Source organism: Triticum dicoccoides, chromosome 4B, assembly GCF_002162155.2.
Source record: "Triticum dicoccoides isolate Atlit2015 ecotype Zavitan chromosome 4B, WEW_v2.0, whole genome shotgun sequence".
Lineage (NCBI taxonomy): Eukaryota > Viridiplantae > Streptophyta > Magnoliopsida > Poales > Poaceae > Triticum > Triticum dicoccoides.
In genome coordinates, this window is record NC_041387.1 from 114403057 (window position 1) to 114413318 (window position 10262).

Genomic DNA, 10262 nt, shown 5'->3' on the forward strand with positions numbered 1-10262 from the left:
GGCGTTTCAGTCGGAGTATAGTGCCAACTTTTTCTGGGTTAGCATCGATTCCCCGTTCGGAAACGAGAAAACCGAGTAACTTTCCACCAGGAACTCCGAATGTGCATTTTGATGGATTAAGCTTGATATCATACCTCCTGAGGTTGGCAAATGTTTCAGCTAGGTCAGTCAGCAGGTCGGAACCTTTCCGTGACTTGACCACAATGTCATCCATATACGCTTCCACATTCCGACTGATTTGAGTGAGCAAACACTTCTGAATCATCCTCATGAACGTGGCTCCGGCATTCTTGAGGCCAAATGGCATGGTGACATAACAGAAGCACCCGAATGGGGTGATGAAAGTCGTTTTGATCTCATCGGGTCCAAACAGACGGATCTGATGGTACCCGAAATAAGCGTCCAAGAAAGAAAGTTGCTCACATCCCGCAGTCGAGTCGACTATTTGGTCGATGCGGGGAAGAGGAAAATGATCTTTCGGGTAGGCCCGATTGATATGCTTGAAATCGATGCACATGCGAAGAGAATTGTCCTTTTTGGGGACCATGACGATATTGGCGAGCCACTCGGAGTGGTAAATCTCTCGGATAAACTCTGCTGCTAGGAGCCGAGCCACTTCTTCGCCAATGGCCTTTCTTTTCTGGACGGCGGACCGTCGCAGATGTTCCTTCACAGGTTTTGCCTTCGAGTCGACTCGTAGACGATGCTCAGCAAGTCCCCTGGGTACACCCGGCATGTCAGAAGGTTTCCATGCGAAGATGTCCCAGTTCTCACGGAGGAACTGGATGAGCGCTTCTTCCTATTTAGGGTCGAGTGTTGTGGAGATATGAGTCGGAGCAGCGTTTGGGTCGGTCGGGTGGATGTAAACGGGTTTTGTCTGACCGGACGACTGAAACGCTGATTCCGTGGCAGGCTTCTTGGCTCGCAACAAATCACTCGGGTCTGCGTTCCTTTGGTGTTCTTGCCACTCTTCTGCCACCATCTGAGCATCGGCAATCTTCGAGCCCTTCTGGAAGCACTCTTCTGCCTTCTTGCGGTTACCAGTGATAGTGATCACGCCTTTAGGGCCTGGCATCTTTAGTTTGAGGTACATGTAACATGGTCGAGCCATAAAACGTGCATAAGTTGGCCTGCCCAAAATTGCATGATAGGCACTCTGGAAATCCACAACCTCAAATGTCAGCTTTTCTTTGCGGAAATTCTTTGAATCACCAAAAACTATGTCAAGAGCAATCTGGCCGAGCGATGCGGCCTTCTTGCCAGGGATGACTCCATAAAAACTCATGTTGCTTGTGCTCAGCCTGGACATCGGAATGCCCATCCCTTTCAGCGTCTCAGCATACAGTATATTCAAACTGTTGCCGCCATCCATCAACACTTTGGTCAGTCGAGTGCCCTCAATGACCAGGTCGACCACCAACGCTTGCCTCCCAGGGGTGGCTATGTGCGTGGGGTGATCAGATTGGTCGAATGTAATGGCGGTCTAAGACCACTTCAGGTAATTGGGTGTTGACAGAGCAGCCATGTTCACCTCTCGGTTTATAACTTTCAGTCGGTTTTTGCTTTCAACATCGGCAAAAATCATCAAGGTGGAATTGACCTGCGGATATTCTCCGTCACTATCCTCCTTGTCCTCAACTTTGTCCAACTCTTTTTCTTTGTCCTTGGACTGCTTCCCTTGGAACTGCTGTATCAGGAGTCAACATTGTTGAGTGGTATGCTTCGGGTAGATGAAATTACCCTCTTCGTCCTTCTTGGTGTGGATGTGACATGGCAAATCCAACACGACATTTCCTTCTTTATCTTTTACTTTCTTGGGGTTCCAAGGCCCCTTGGGTTTCCCTTTGAATTTTCCATGGTTCAGGGCCAAGGCTTCTCCAGGTGCGGTTGGCTCAGCTTTACGCTTTTGTTTCCGACTGGAATTTCCACCTCCGCTGTCTTGGGCGACTGACTTATGTTTGCCGCTCCGGAGCCGATCCTCTTCCTCACCATTGGCATATTTGGTGGATATTTCCATCATTTGACTCAGAGACATGTCTCCAGTTCGACCGAATTTCAGGCTTAGCTCTCTGTACTTTACGCCCTCCTTGAAGGCGCAGACCGCCTAGTGGTCGGATACATTTTCTACCGTATGATGCAGTGTGATCCACCTCTGGATGTAATCTCTCAGAGTCTCATTCGACTTCTGTACACAAGACTGCAGCTCTGTCAGCCCTGCTGGCCGCTTGCATGTTCCTTCGAATGTCCCGACAAACACTTGGGAGAGGTCCTCCCATGTGTAGATGCTGCTGGGTGTCAAATGATTCAGCCATGCCCTGGCTGACCCTTCCAACATGAGAGGCAAATGTTTCATGGCCACCTCGTCATTTCCACCGCCGATCTGAACAGCCACTCGGTAGTCCTCAAGCCAAGTGTCGGGCTTGGACTCACCGTTGAACTTGCTGATCCCAGTCGCCAACCTAAAGTTGGGAGGAATCATCGCGGCTCTGATGGCTCTGCTGAAACATTCTGGTCCGGAGACGTGCACTCGGATGCTGGTGGGTACATCTCTGTCATTACCCTCTCTATGGGCTCTGTTCCGGTCGACCAGGCCTTGAACAACGATGGATCTTGCATCAAAGCCTGGTTCTCTGGGGTCGACTGGAATTCTTCGCCCGCCACTGTACTGGCGTCTGTCGTCCTGCTGTTGAGGCATATATGATCCACCCCTCCGGGGAGGAGTGGGCACTCGACGTCGATCGCTGCGATCGACTCGGTGATCATCCTGCTCATAGTTCCTGTACTGATCGTGTCGGTCACCACGCCCTTCATGCCTCGGGGGTGATCTGGGCTATGAGCTGACTGGACAGTATTCACCGCCACGGACCTGCTATGAATCCTGTTCCGCGACTGCGACACAACTGAATTCTGATCTCCAGCTGCCCGGAGCAAATCCCTGATGTGCATCAAGCCTCTGCTAGCCTCTGACTGGGAAGGCTGGATTGACTCTGCTATACGTGTTGCAGCTGCTAAATTCTGGATTGGAGTGCGGTATACCTAAGTCGGAGGTTTAAAGAGTTGGCGTCGACTGGAGTCTGGAATCCGTTGCCGCGCACGCTCGTCAAGTGCCCGCTGAAGGTTCTCCAGTCGAGTGCGCTCAGCCAGGTTGGCCAAGCGCGCGTCCTCTAAGGTGTGAGCCTCAGGGGTTTCTCCAATGATTGGAGTATGAAGCGCATCCATGTTCCGACGGCGAAGCTCTTCCCTCTGCTGTGAGTCGAGGGGCTCGGGGCGGTACTCCTCATGGTCGTGCGACGGGTCGCCTCCGCCGTTGCCTCCCTCGGTGCTAGGAAAGCCGGGGGGAACGTGTGGTCCATTGACCATCAGGACCTCCGCCGCCGGATCACTGCTGTCGCATTCGGATGCAGTCTCTGCGGAGCCAGTCGACAGGTCGAACAGGCCATAGAGAGATTTGTCGGGCTCGATTGCCGCGACTTGGGAGGTGGTCGACTGGCGAGCCACTGCGTGCCTCACCCACCGCTGAAGCCTCGACTGACCAGAGCGCTTACGCCGGCGGGAAGCTGGGAGGGAGGATGACACGAAAACCGGCCGATACTGAGTCGACGGTTGCCGCAGAAGGACGCCGCGGATGCACGCTCGAAAATGCGTAGCTCCACGGACCGGGAGCGCATCCACGTTGAGCGGGGCCTCCTGCAGCCAGGCAGAGTCGTCGGCGATGAATGTGAGCGCGCCGAGACGGATCTCGCGGCCCTCAACCAAAACTCCACCTGAAACCATGATGATGGGAATTGAAAAGATTGCAACTTCTCCAACAAATCGCTAAGACACCTGCCCCACGGTGGCCGCCAACTGTCGTGGTTCTAAGTCTGACAGTAGAATAGGGGGTAGGTATGGAGAGGCAAGATCCTAGCTATGGAGCAGTTGTACACATGAGTATTTTACGAGTTCATGCCCTTCTCGGAAGAAGTAACAACCCTACGTCTCGGAGCCCGGAGGCGGTCGACTGTATTATGTGTGTGTAAGGTACAGGGGTGCGAACCCTTCTACCAGTGGAGGGGGGTGGCTTATATAGAGGACGCCAGGACCCAAGCCAGCCCACGTAGCGGAGCGTTAAAGTACATTAAGACCAGGCGTTACTGGTAACGCCCTATATAAAGTGTCATCATGGCCATAAAGACTACTTAATTACAGACCGTTTGGATACAGAGTAGATCCTGAACTACTGATGGTTGAGTGAGTCTTCATGGTCGAGTGTCTTCAGGTTCGTCGAGTGTCTTCTAGCCGGTCGAGTGGAATCCCTCTTGGTCGACTAGAAGACGGCTTCTTCTAAGAGATGCCCTTGGGAAGGGTACCTTGGACAGGTCCGTAACCCTACCCTAGGTACATGACTTCATCACCATGTAAGCATCCAAGAAGTCCATAACCGCGGACCCAGCTATTCGAATAGATCATGTTAACCCTGCAGGGGTGTACTTCTTCACACATGCTCTCGCCACTTACCACCATGTACACGTCATGTATCTCGGCAACCTTCAAGCGGAAGCCTGGCGAGGGTGTCGGCCACGACCTGACTAACCACACAAGACTCTAGTCCAGGTTTATCGCCTATTCGGGTTCCATCCGCAAGGAGATCCGCCCGGGTGTCGCTCACGACCCCAAATGATGTGAGCAGGGTTCCCAAGCCCACCATCCGGGTGCCACTTGGTGCACCGTGCCACTGTGCCTAGTCTGTCCCAAGCCCACCTGGCCGGGTGCCACTTGGTAGACTACTAACACTACCTACAAACACCAGAAACTAGTTGCGACTCCTGGACAGAGATCAAGTTGGTTAATAAGTCGAGAGGGGTTGAATTACCGGAACCCAATGTGTGGTAGTATCGAGTCGTTGGACGACATACACAGAACTCAGTGCTTAAGGACGGTTCCAGTGAGACAACCCACCATGTACTCCTACATGGCCTCTCACCGCTACCTTTACCAAATCGTGTTCACACACTTAACTCTCAGCATCAGAACATAGCACTGCACTCCAATTCATTCCCAATGAATCAGACCTGACACACTCTAAGCAATAGCAGGCATGGCATGGCAGGAACACAACAGTGGCTTCAATCAACTCCTACACACGCTAGTGGGTTTCAACTATTTACTGTGGCAATGACAGGTCATGCAGAGGAATGGGTTCAACTACCGCAGCACAAAGTAGCAGTTGAAACGTTGTTGTTCTAATGCAATAACTGAGAGCAGGAGCGAGAGTGTAGGATTGTATCGGAATGAACAAGGGGGTTTGCTTGCCTGGTAGATCAACAAGGAAGGCACTGCTCCTCAGACAGGTACTCTGGAACGGTCTCCGGAGCAGGACCTATCAAGAAGGAACGGTGTCGACAATAAATACACAAGCATATGCAAAAATATGATGCATGAACATGGCATGAATATGTGATGTTGTTTGAGCTAATGAAGCTAGTATTCTATTTGAATGAAGTCCATTTGAACCAAGGGTTCAAATGCAACTCCAAGTTAAGCTCTTATATATGCCATTATAGTGTTTCACTTATACAGTAGGTATAAGTTGGTTTGTCATGCATGAAACTAGTACAGATGGATAGATTGCATTTTTCTAATAATTTTTCATATATAAATTATTTCAATCTGAGTTACGGTTGAATTTCTATGATTTTTTGAAGTTTATAACAATTCCTGGCATTCCGTGATTTAATGTAAATCCAAAAAATAAATAATTGTGTCAGCACTGCGTCATGCTTGCGTCAGCAAGTCAACAACGCTGACTGGTCAAACCTGACGTGTGGGGTCCACACGTATGTGACATGGGTTAAACAGGGGGTTAGTTTTATCTTAATTAAAGGATTAGTGGCACTGGGCCCACTGGTCAGTGTCCGGGTTGTTAGTTAACGGTGATTAGCCTTAAGCTAATCACCTGACCCACGGGGCCCACCTGACGGGCCGGCGAGGTCAAAGGGTCAAACCCCACCGGCGTTTAGCTGCCGGCGAGGCTGAACATGGCGGAGGGCCTCGGAATCGCATCTCCGGCGTCCAAATGGCTCGCGAAGACCACTGGCGAGGTGCCAGCGCTCGTCCGCGTCATCTGGAGCAAGTGGGAGAGGCGGGGACGGCCGGAGCTCGCTGGAGCGGAGCTCAGGGCAGCGGCCGGAGTTTGGCCGAGGGCGGGCGCAGCGCTGCGGTGCACGGGGGCGGCGGCTAAGAGCACCGGGGCATAGCCCGGGCTCGTCCGCATCCAGCGGAGGCGACGGGAGGTCGCAGGGTGGCCAGAGCTTGCCGGAGCAGAGATCGCAGCGGCGGCCGGAGCTCGGCTCGAGCAGCAGAGGGGCTGGAGGGCGCAAAAGAGCAGGGGAGTAGGGGGAATCAACGGCGGGGCTCACAGCGGTCTCGATGGCGTCGTCAGCAAGCTCGGGGAAGGCCGGACGGCGGTGTGGCGGCGAGGACGATCTCCGGCGGCCGTAGGCGAAGATGGTGATGTTGACGGCGTTCCAGGGCTTACCGCGTCGCGTGGCTCGATGGAGAGGTGGACGGCGACATGGCGGAGCTTCTGAGCTGGTCGGAAAGGCGAGGGAGAGGTGGTGGCTACGGTAACGGCGAGCGGCGGTGACGGTGGCGTTCGGCGTCGCGTGAGAGAGCGAGGGAGAGGAGAGGAGTGGGCACGGGAGAGTGAGAGGGGTACGGGGCGGTGCGTGGCACCACGCGGGGCATCGAGAGCGATGAGGAGGGGAAGCAGGAGGTGGCGGGAGACGTGGCCACGGGCGAGCGCGCGCGCGACACGCATGGTGCCAGTAGGTGCGAGGAAGAAGACAGAGGAGGAGGCGGGTTGGCCAGCTGGGCCGCACAGCTGGGCCTCTGGGCTGCATAGGGAGGTAAGCGCCAAGTAAGGTCCCTTTTTTTCCTATTTGTTTTTCTATTTTCTGACATTTGTTTTGATTTAATAAAAATACTAAATCATTTTATTTACTGATGCCAATTTTTGTAGGAACTAGTGGTATTATTCCAGAGCTCCTCAACAAATGGCATAAATTTTGGACATATATTATATATATAACAAATATATGTCCAATGCAAATATTTATGCATTAATTCCAAATGCCCAAAATAAATACTTATGGGCTCTTAAAAATATTGGTTTGATTTTTGTCTCTGTCCAATATTTTCAGAGAGTAACATGAGCATTTTCTTGGACCTTTTTGGAGCAATTTTTATTTGGGTCATTTCCAAAAATGATTCTGAGGGTTTCACAAATGCCCATTTCAAAATTAAATGGAATTTAAACATGATGCACAAATGACTAGCTAGCCTCGAGCATACCAGAACTAGGGATGTGACAGATGTTCTCTACATGTTTATTTCTTTGGTCGTAGGAAACCTGTACTTTTAAGAGGGAATCCACACCGGAAATTATTGGGTGAACCAATGCACGTACACATTGAAGGAAATATGCCCTAGAGGCAATACTAAAGTTCTTATTTTATATTGTAAGAAATATGCCCTAGAGGCAATAATAAAGTTATTATTTATTTCCTTATTTCATGATAAATGTTTATTATTCATGCTAGAATTGTATTAACCAGAAACTTAGTACATGTGTGAATACATAAACAAAACATAGTGTCCCTAGTATGCCTCTACTTGACTAGCTCATTAATCAAAGATGGTTATGTTTCCTAACCATAGACATGTGTTGTCATTTGATGAACATGATCACATCATTAGGAGAATGATGTGATGGACATGACCCATCCGTTAGCTTAGCATTATGATCATTACAGTTTCATTGCTACTGCTTTCTTCATGACTTATACATGTTCCTTAGACTATGAGATTATGCTACTCCCGAATACCGGAGGAACACCTTGTGTGCTATCAAACGTCACAACGTAACTACGTGATTATAAAGATGCTCTACAGGTGTCTCCGAAGGTGTTTGTTGGGTTGGCATAGATCGAGATTAGGATTTGTCACTCTGTGTATCGGAGAGGTATCTCTGGGCCCTCTCGGTAATGCACATCACTATAAGCCTTGCAAGCAGTGTGACTAATGAGTTAGTTGCGGGATGATGCATTACGGAACAAGTAAAGAGACTTGCCGGTAATGAGATTGAACTAGGTATGATGATACCGACGATCGAATCTCGGGCAAGTAACATACCGATGACAAAGGGAGCAACGTATGTTGTTATGCGGTTTGACCGATAAAGATCTTCGTAGAATATGTGGGAGCCAATATGAGCATCCAGGTTCTGCTATTGGTTATTGACTGGAGATATGTCTCAGTCATGTCTACATAGTTCTCGAACCCATAGGGTCCGCACGCTTAACATTCGATGACGATTTGTATTATGAGTTATGTGATTTGATGACCGAAGTTTGTTCGGAGTAACAGATGAAATCATGGACGTGACGAGGAGTCTAGAAATGGTCGAGACGTAAAGATCGATATATTGAAAGGCTATATTCGGACATCGGAAAGGTTCCAAGTGATTCTGATATTTTTTGGAGTATCAGAGAGTTACGGGAATTCGTTGGGGGAAGTAGTGGGCCTTAATGGGCCATACAAGAAAGGAGAGAAGGGCCTCAAGGGGTGGCCATGCGCCCCCCATGGGCTGGTCCGAATTGGACTCGGAGGGGGCGGCGCCCCCTTCCTTCTCCCATCTTCCTCCTTCCCTTCCTTCTCCTAATTGGAATAGGAAGGGGGGGGGGCGAATCCTACTTGGACCGGGGGGTCCAAGTAGGACTCCCTCCTTTGGTGCGCCCCCTCTAGGACGGCCTCCCCTTGCTCCCTCCTTTACATATGTGGGCAGGGGGCACCCCAAAGGTACTCCACGATTTGTCTTAGCTGTGTGCTGTGCCCCCCTCCACAGTTACACACCTCGGTCATATCGTCGTAGTGCTTAGGCGAAGCCCTGCGCCAATAACTTCATCATCACCGTCGCCACGTCGTCGTGCTGACGTAACTCTCACTCAGCCTCAACTAGATCAAGAGTACGAGGGACGTCATCTAGCTAAACGTGTGCTGAACGCGGATGTGCCGTACGTTCGGTACTTGATCGGTTGGATCGCGAAGAATTTCGACTACATCAACCGTGTTATTGAAACGCTTCCGCTTTCGGTCTACGAGGGTACGTAGACAACACTCTCCCCTCTTGTTGCTATGCATCACCTAGAGATAGATCTTGCATGATCGAATGAAACTTTTTGAAATTACTGCATTCTCAACAGTGGTATCAGAGCCAGGTCTATGCGTAGATGTTATATGCACGAGTAGAACACAAAGAGTTGTGGGTGATAATAGTGATACTACTTACCAGCATGTCATACTTTGATTCGGTGGTATTGTTGGATGAAGCGGCTCAGACCGACATTACGCGTACGCTTATGCGAGACTGGTTCTACCGATGTGCTTCGCACACAGGTGGCTAGTGAGCGTCTGTTTCTCCAACTTTAGCTGAATCGAGTGTGGCTACTCCCGATCCTTATTGAAGGTTAAAACATCACACTTGATGAAAAATCATTGTGGTTTTGATGTGTAGGTAAGAACGGTTCTTGCTAAGCCCGTAGCAGCCACGTAAAACTTGCAACAACAAAGTAGAGGACGTCTAACTTGTTTTTGCAGGGCATGTTGTGATGTGATATGCCAAGACATGATGTGTTGTATGAGAAGATCATGTTTTGTTAAAGTTATCGGCAACTGGCAGGAGCCTTATGATTGTCTCTTTATTGTATAAGATGCAAGCACCGTATAATTGCTTTACTTTATCGCTATGCGATAGCAATAGTTGGCGAGACGACCATGTGACGAAACGTTGATAGAGATCAAGATGATGGACATCATGGTGTCATGCCGGTGACGATGGAGATCATGACGGTACTTTGGAGATGGAGATCAAAGGCACAAGATGATGATGGCCATATCATGTCACATATTTTATTACATGTTATGTTTATCTTTTATGCTTCTCGTTTTACTTAGTTCAGCGGTAGCATTATAAGATCATCCCTTACTAAAAATTTCAATGTATAAGTGTTCTACCTGAGTATGCACTATTGCTACAGTTCTTCATGATGAGACACCACGTGATGATAGGGTGTGAGAAGCTGTACGTTCACATACAACGGGTGCAAGCTAGTTTTGCACATGCAAAATACTCGGGTTAAACTTGACGAGCCTAGCATATGCATATATGGCCTCGGAGCACTGGATACCAAAAGGTGGAGCATGAATCATATAGAAGATATGAT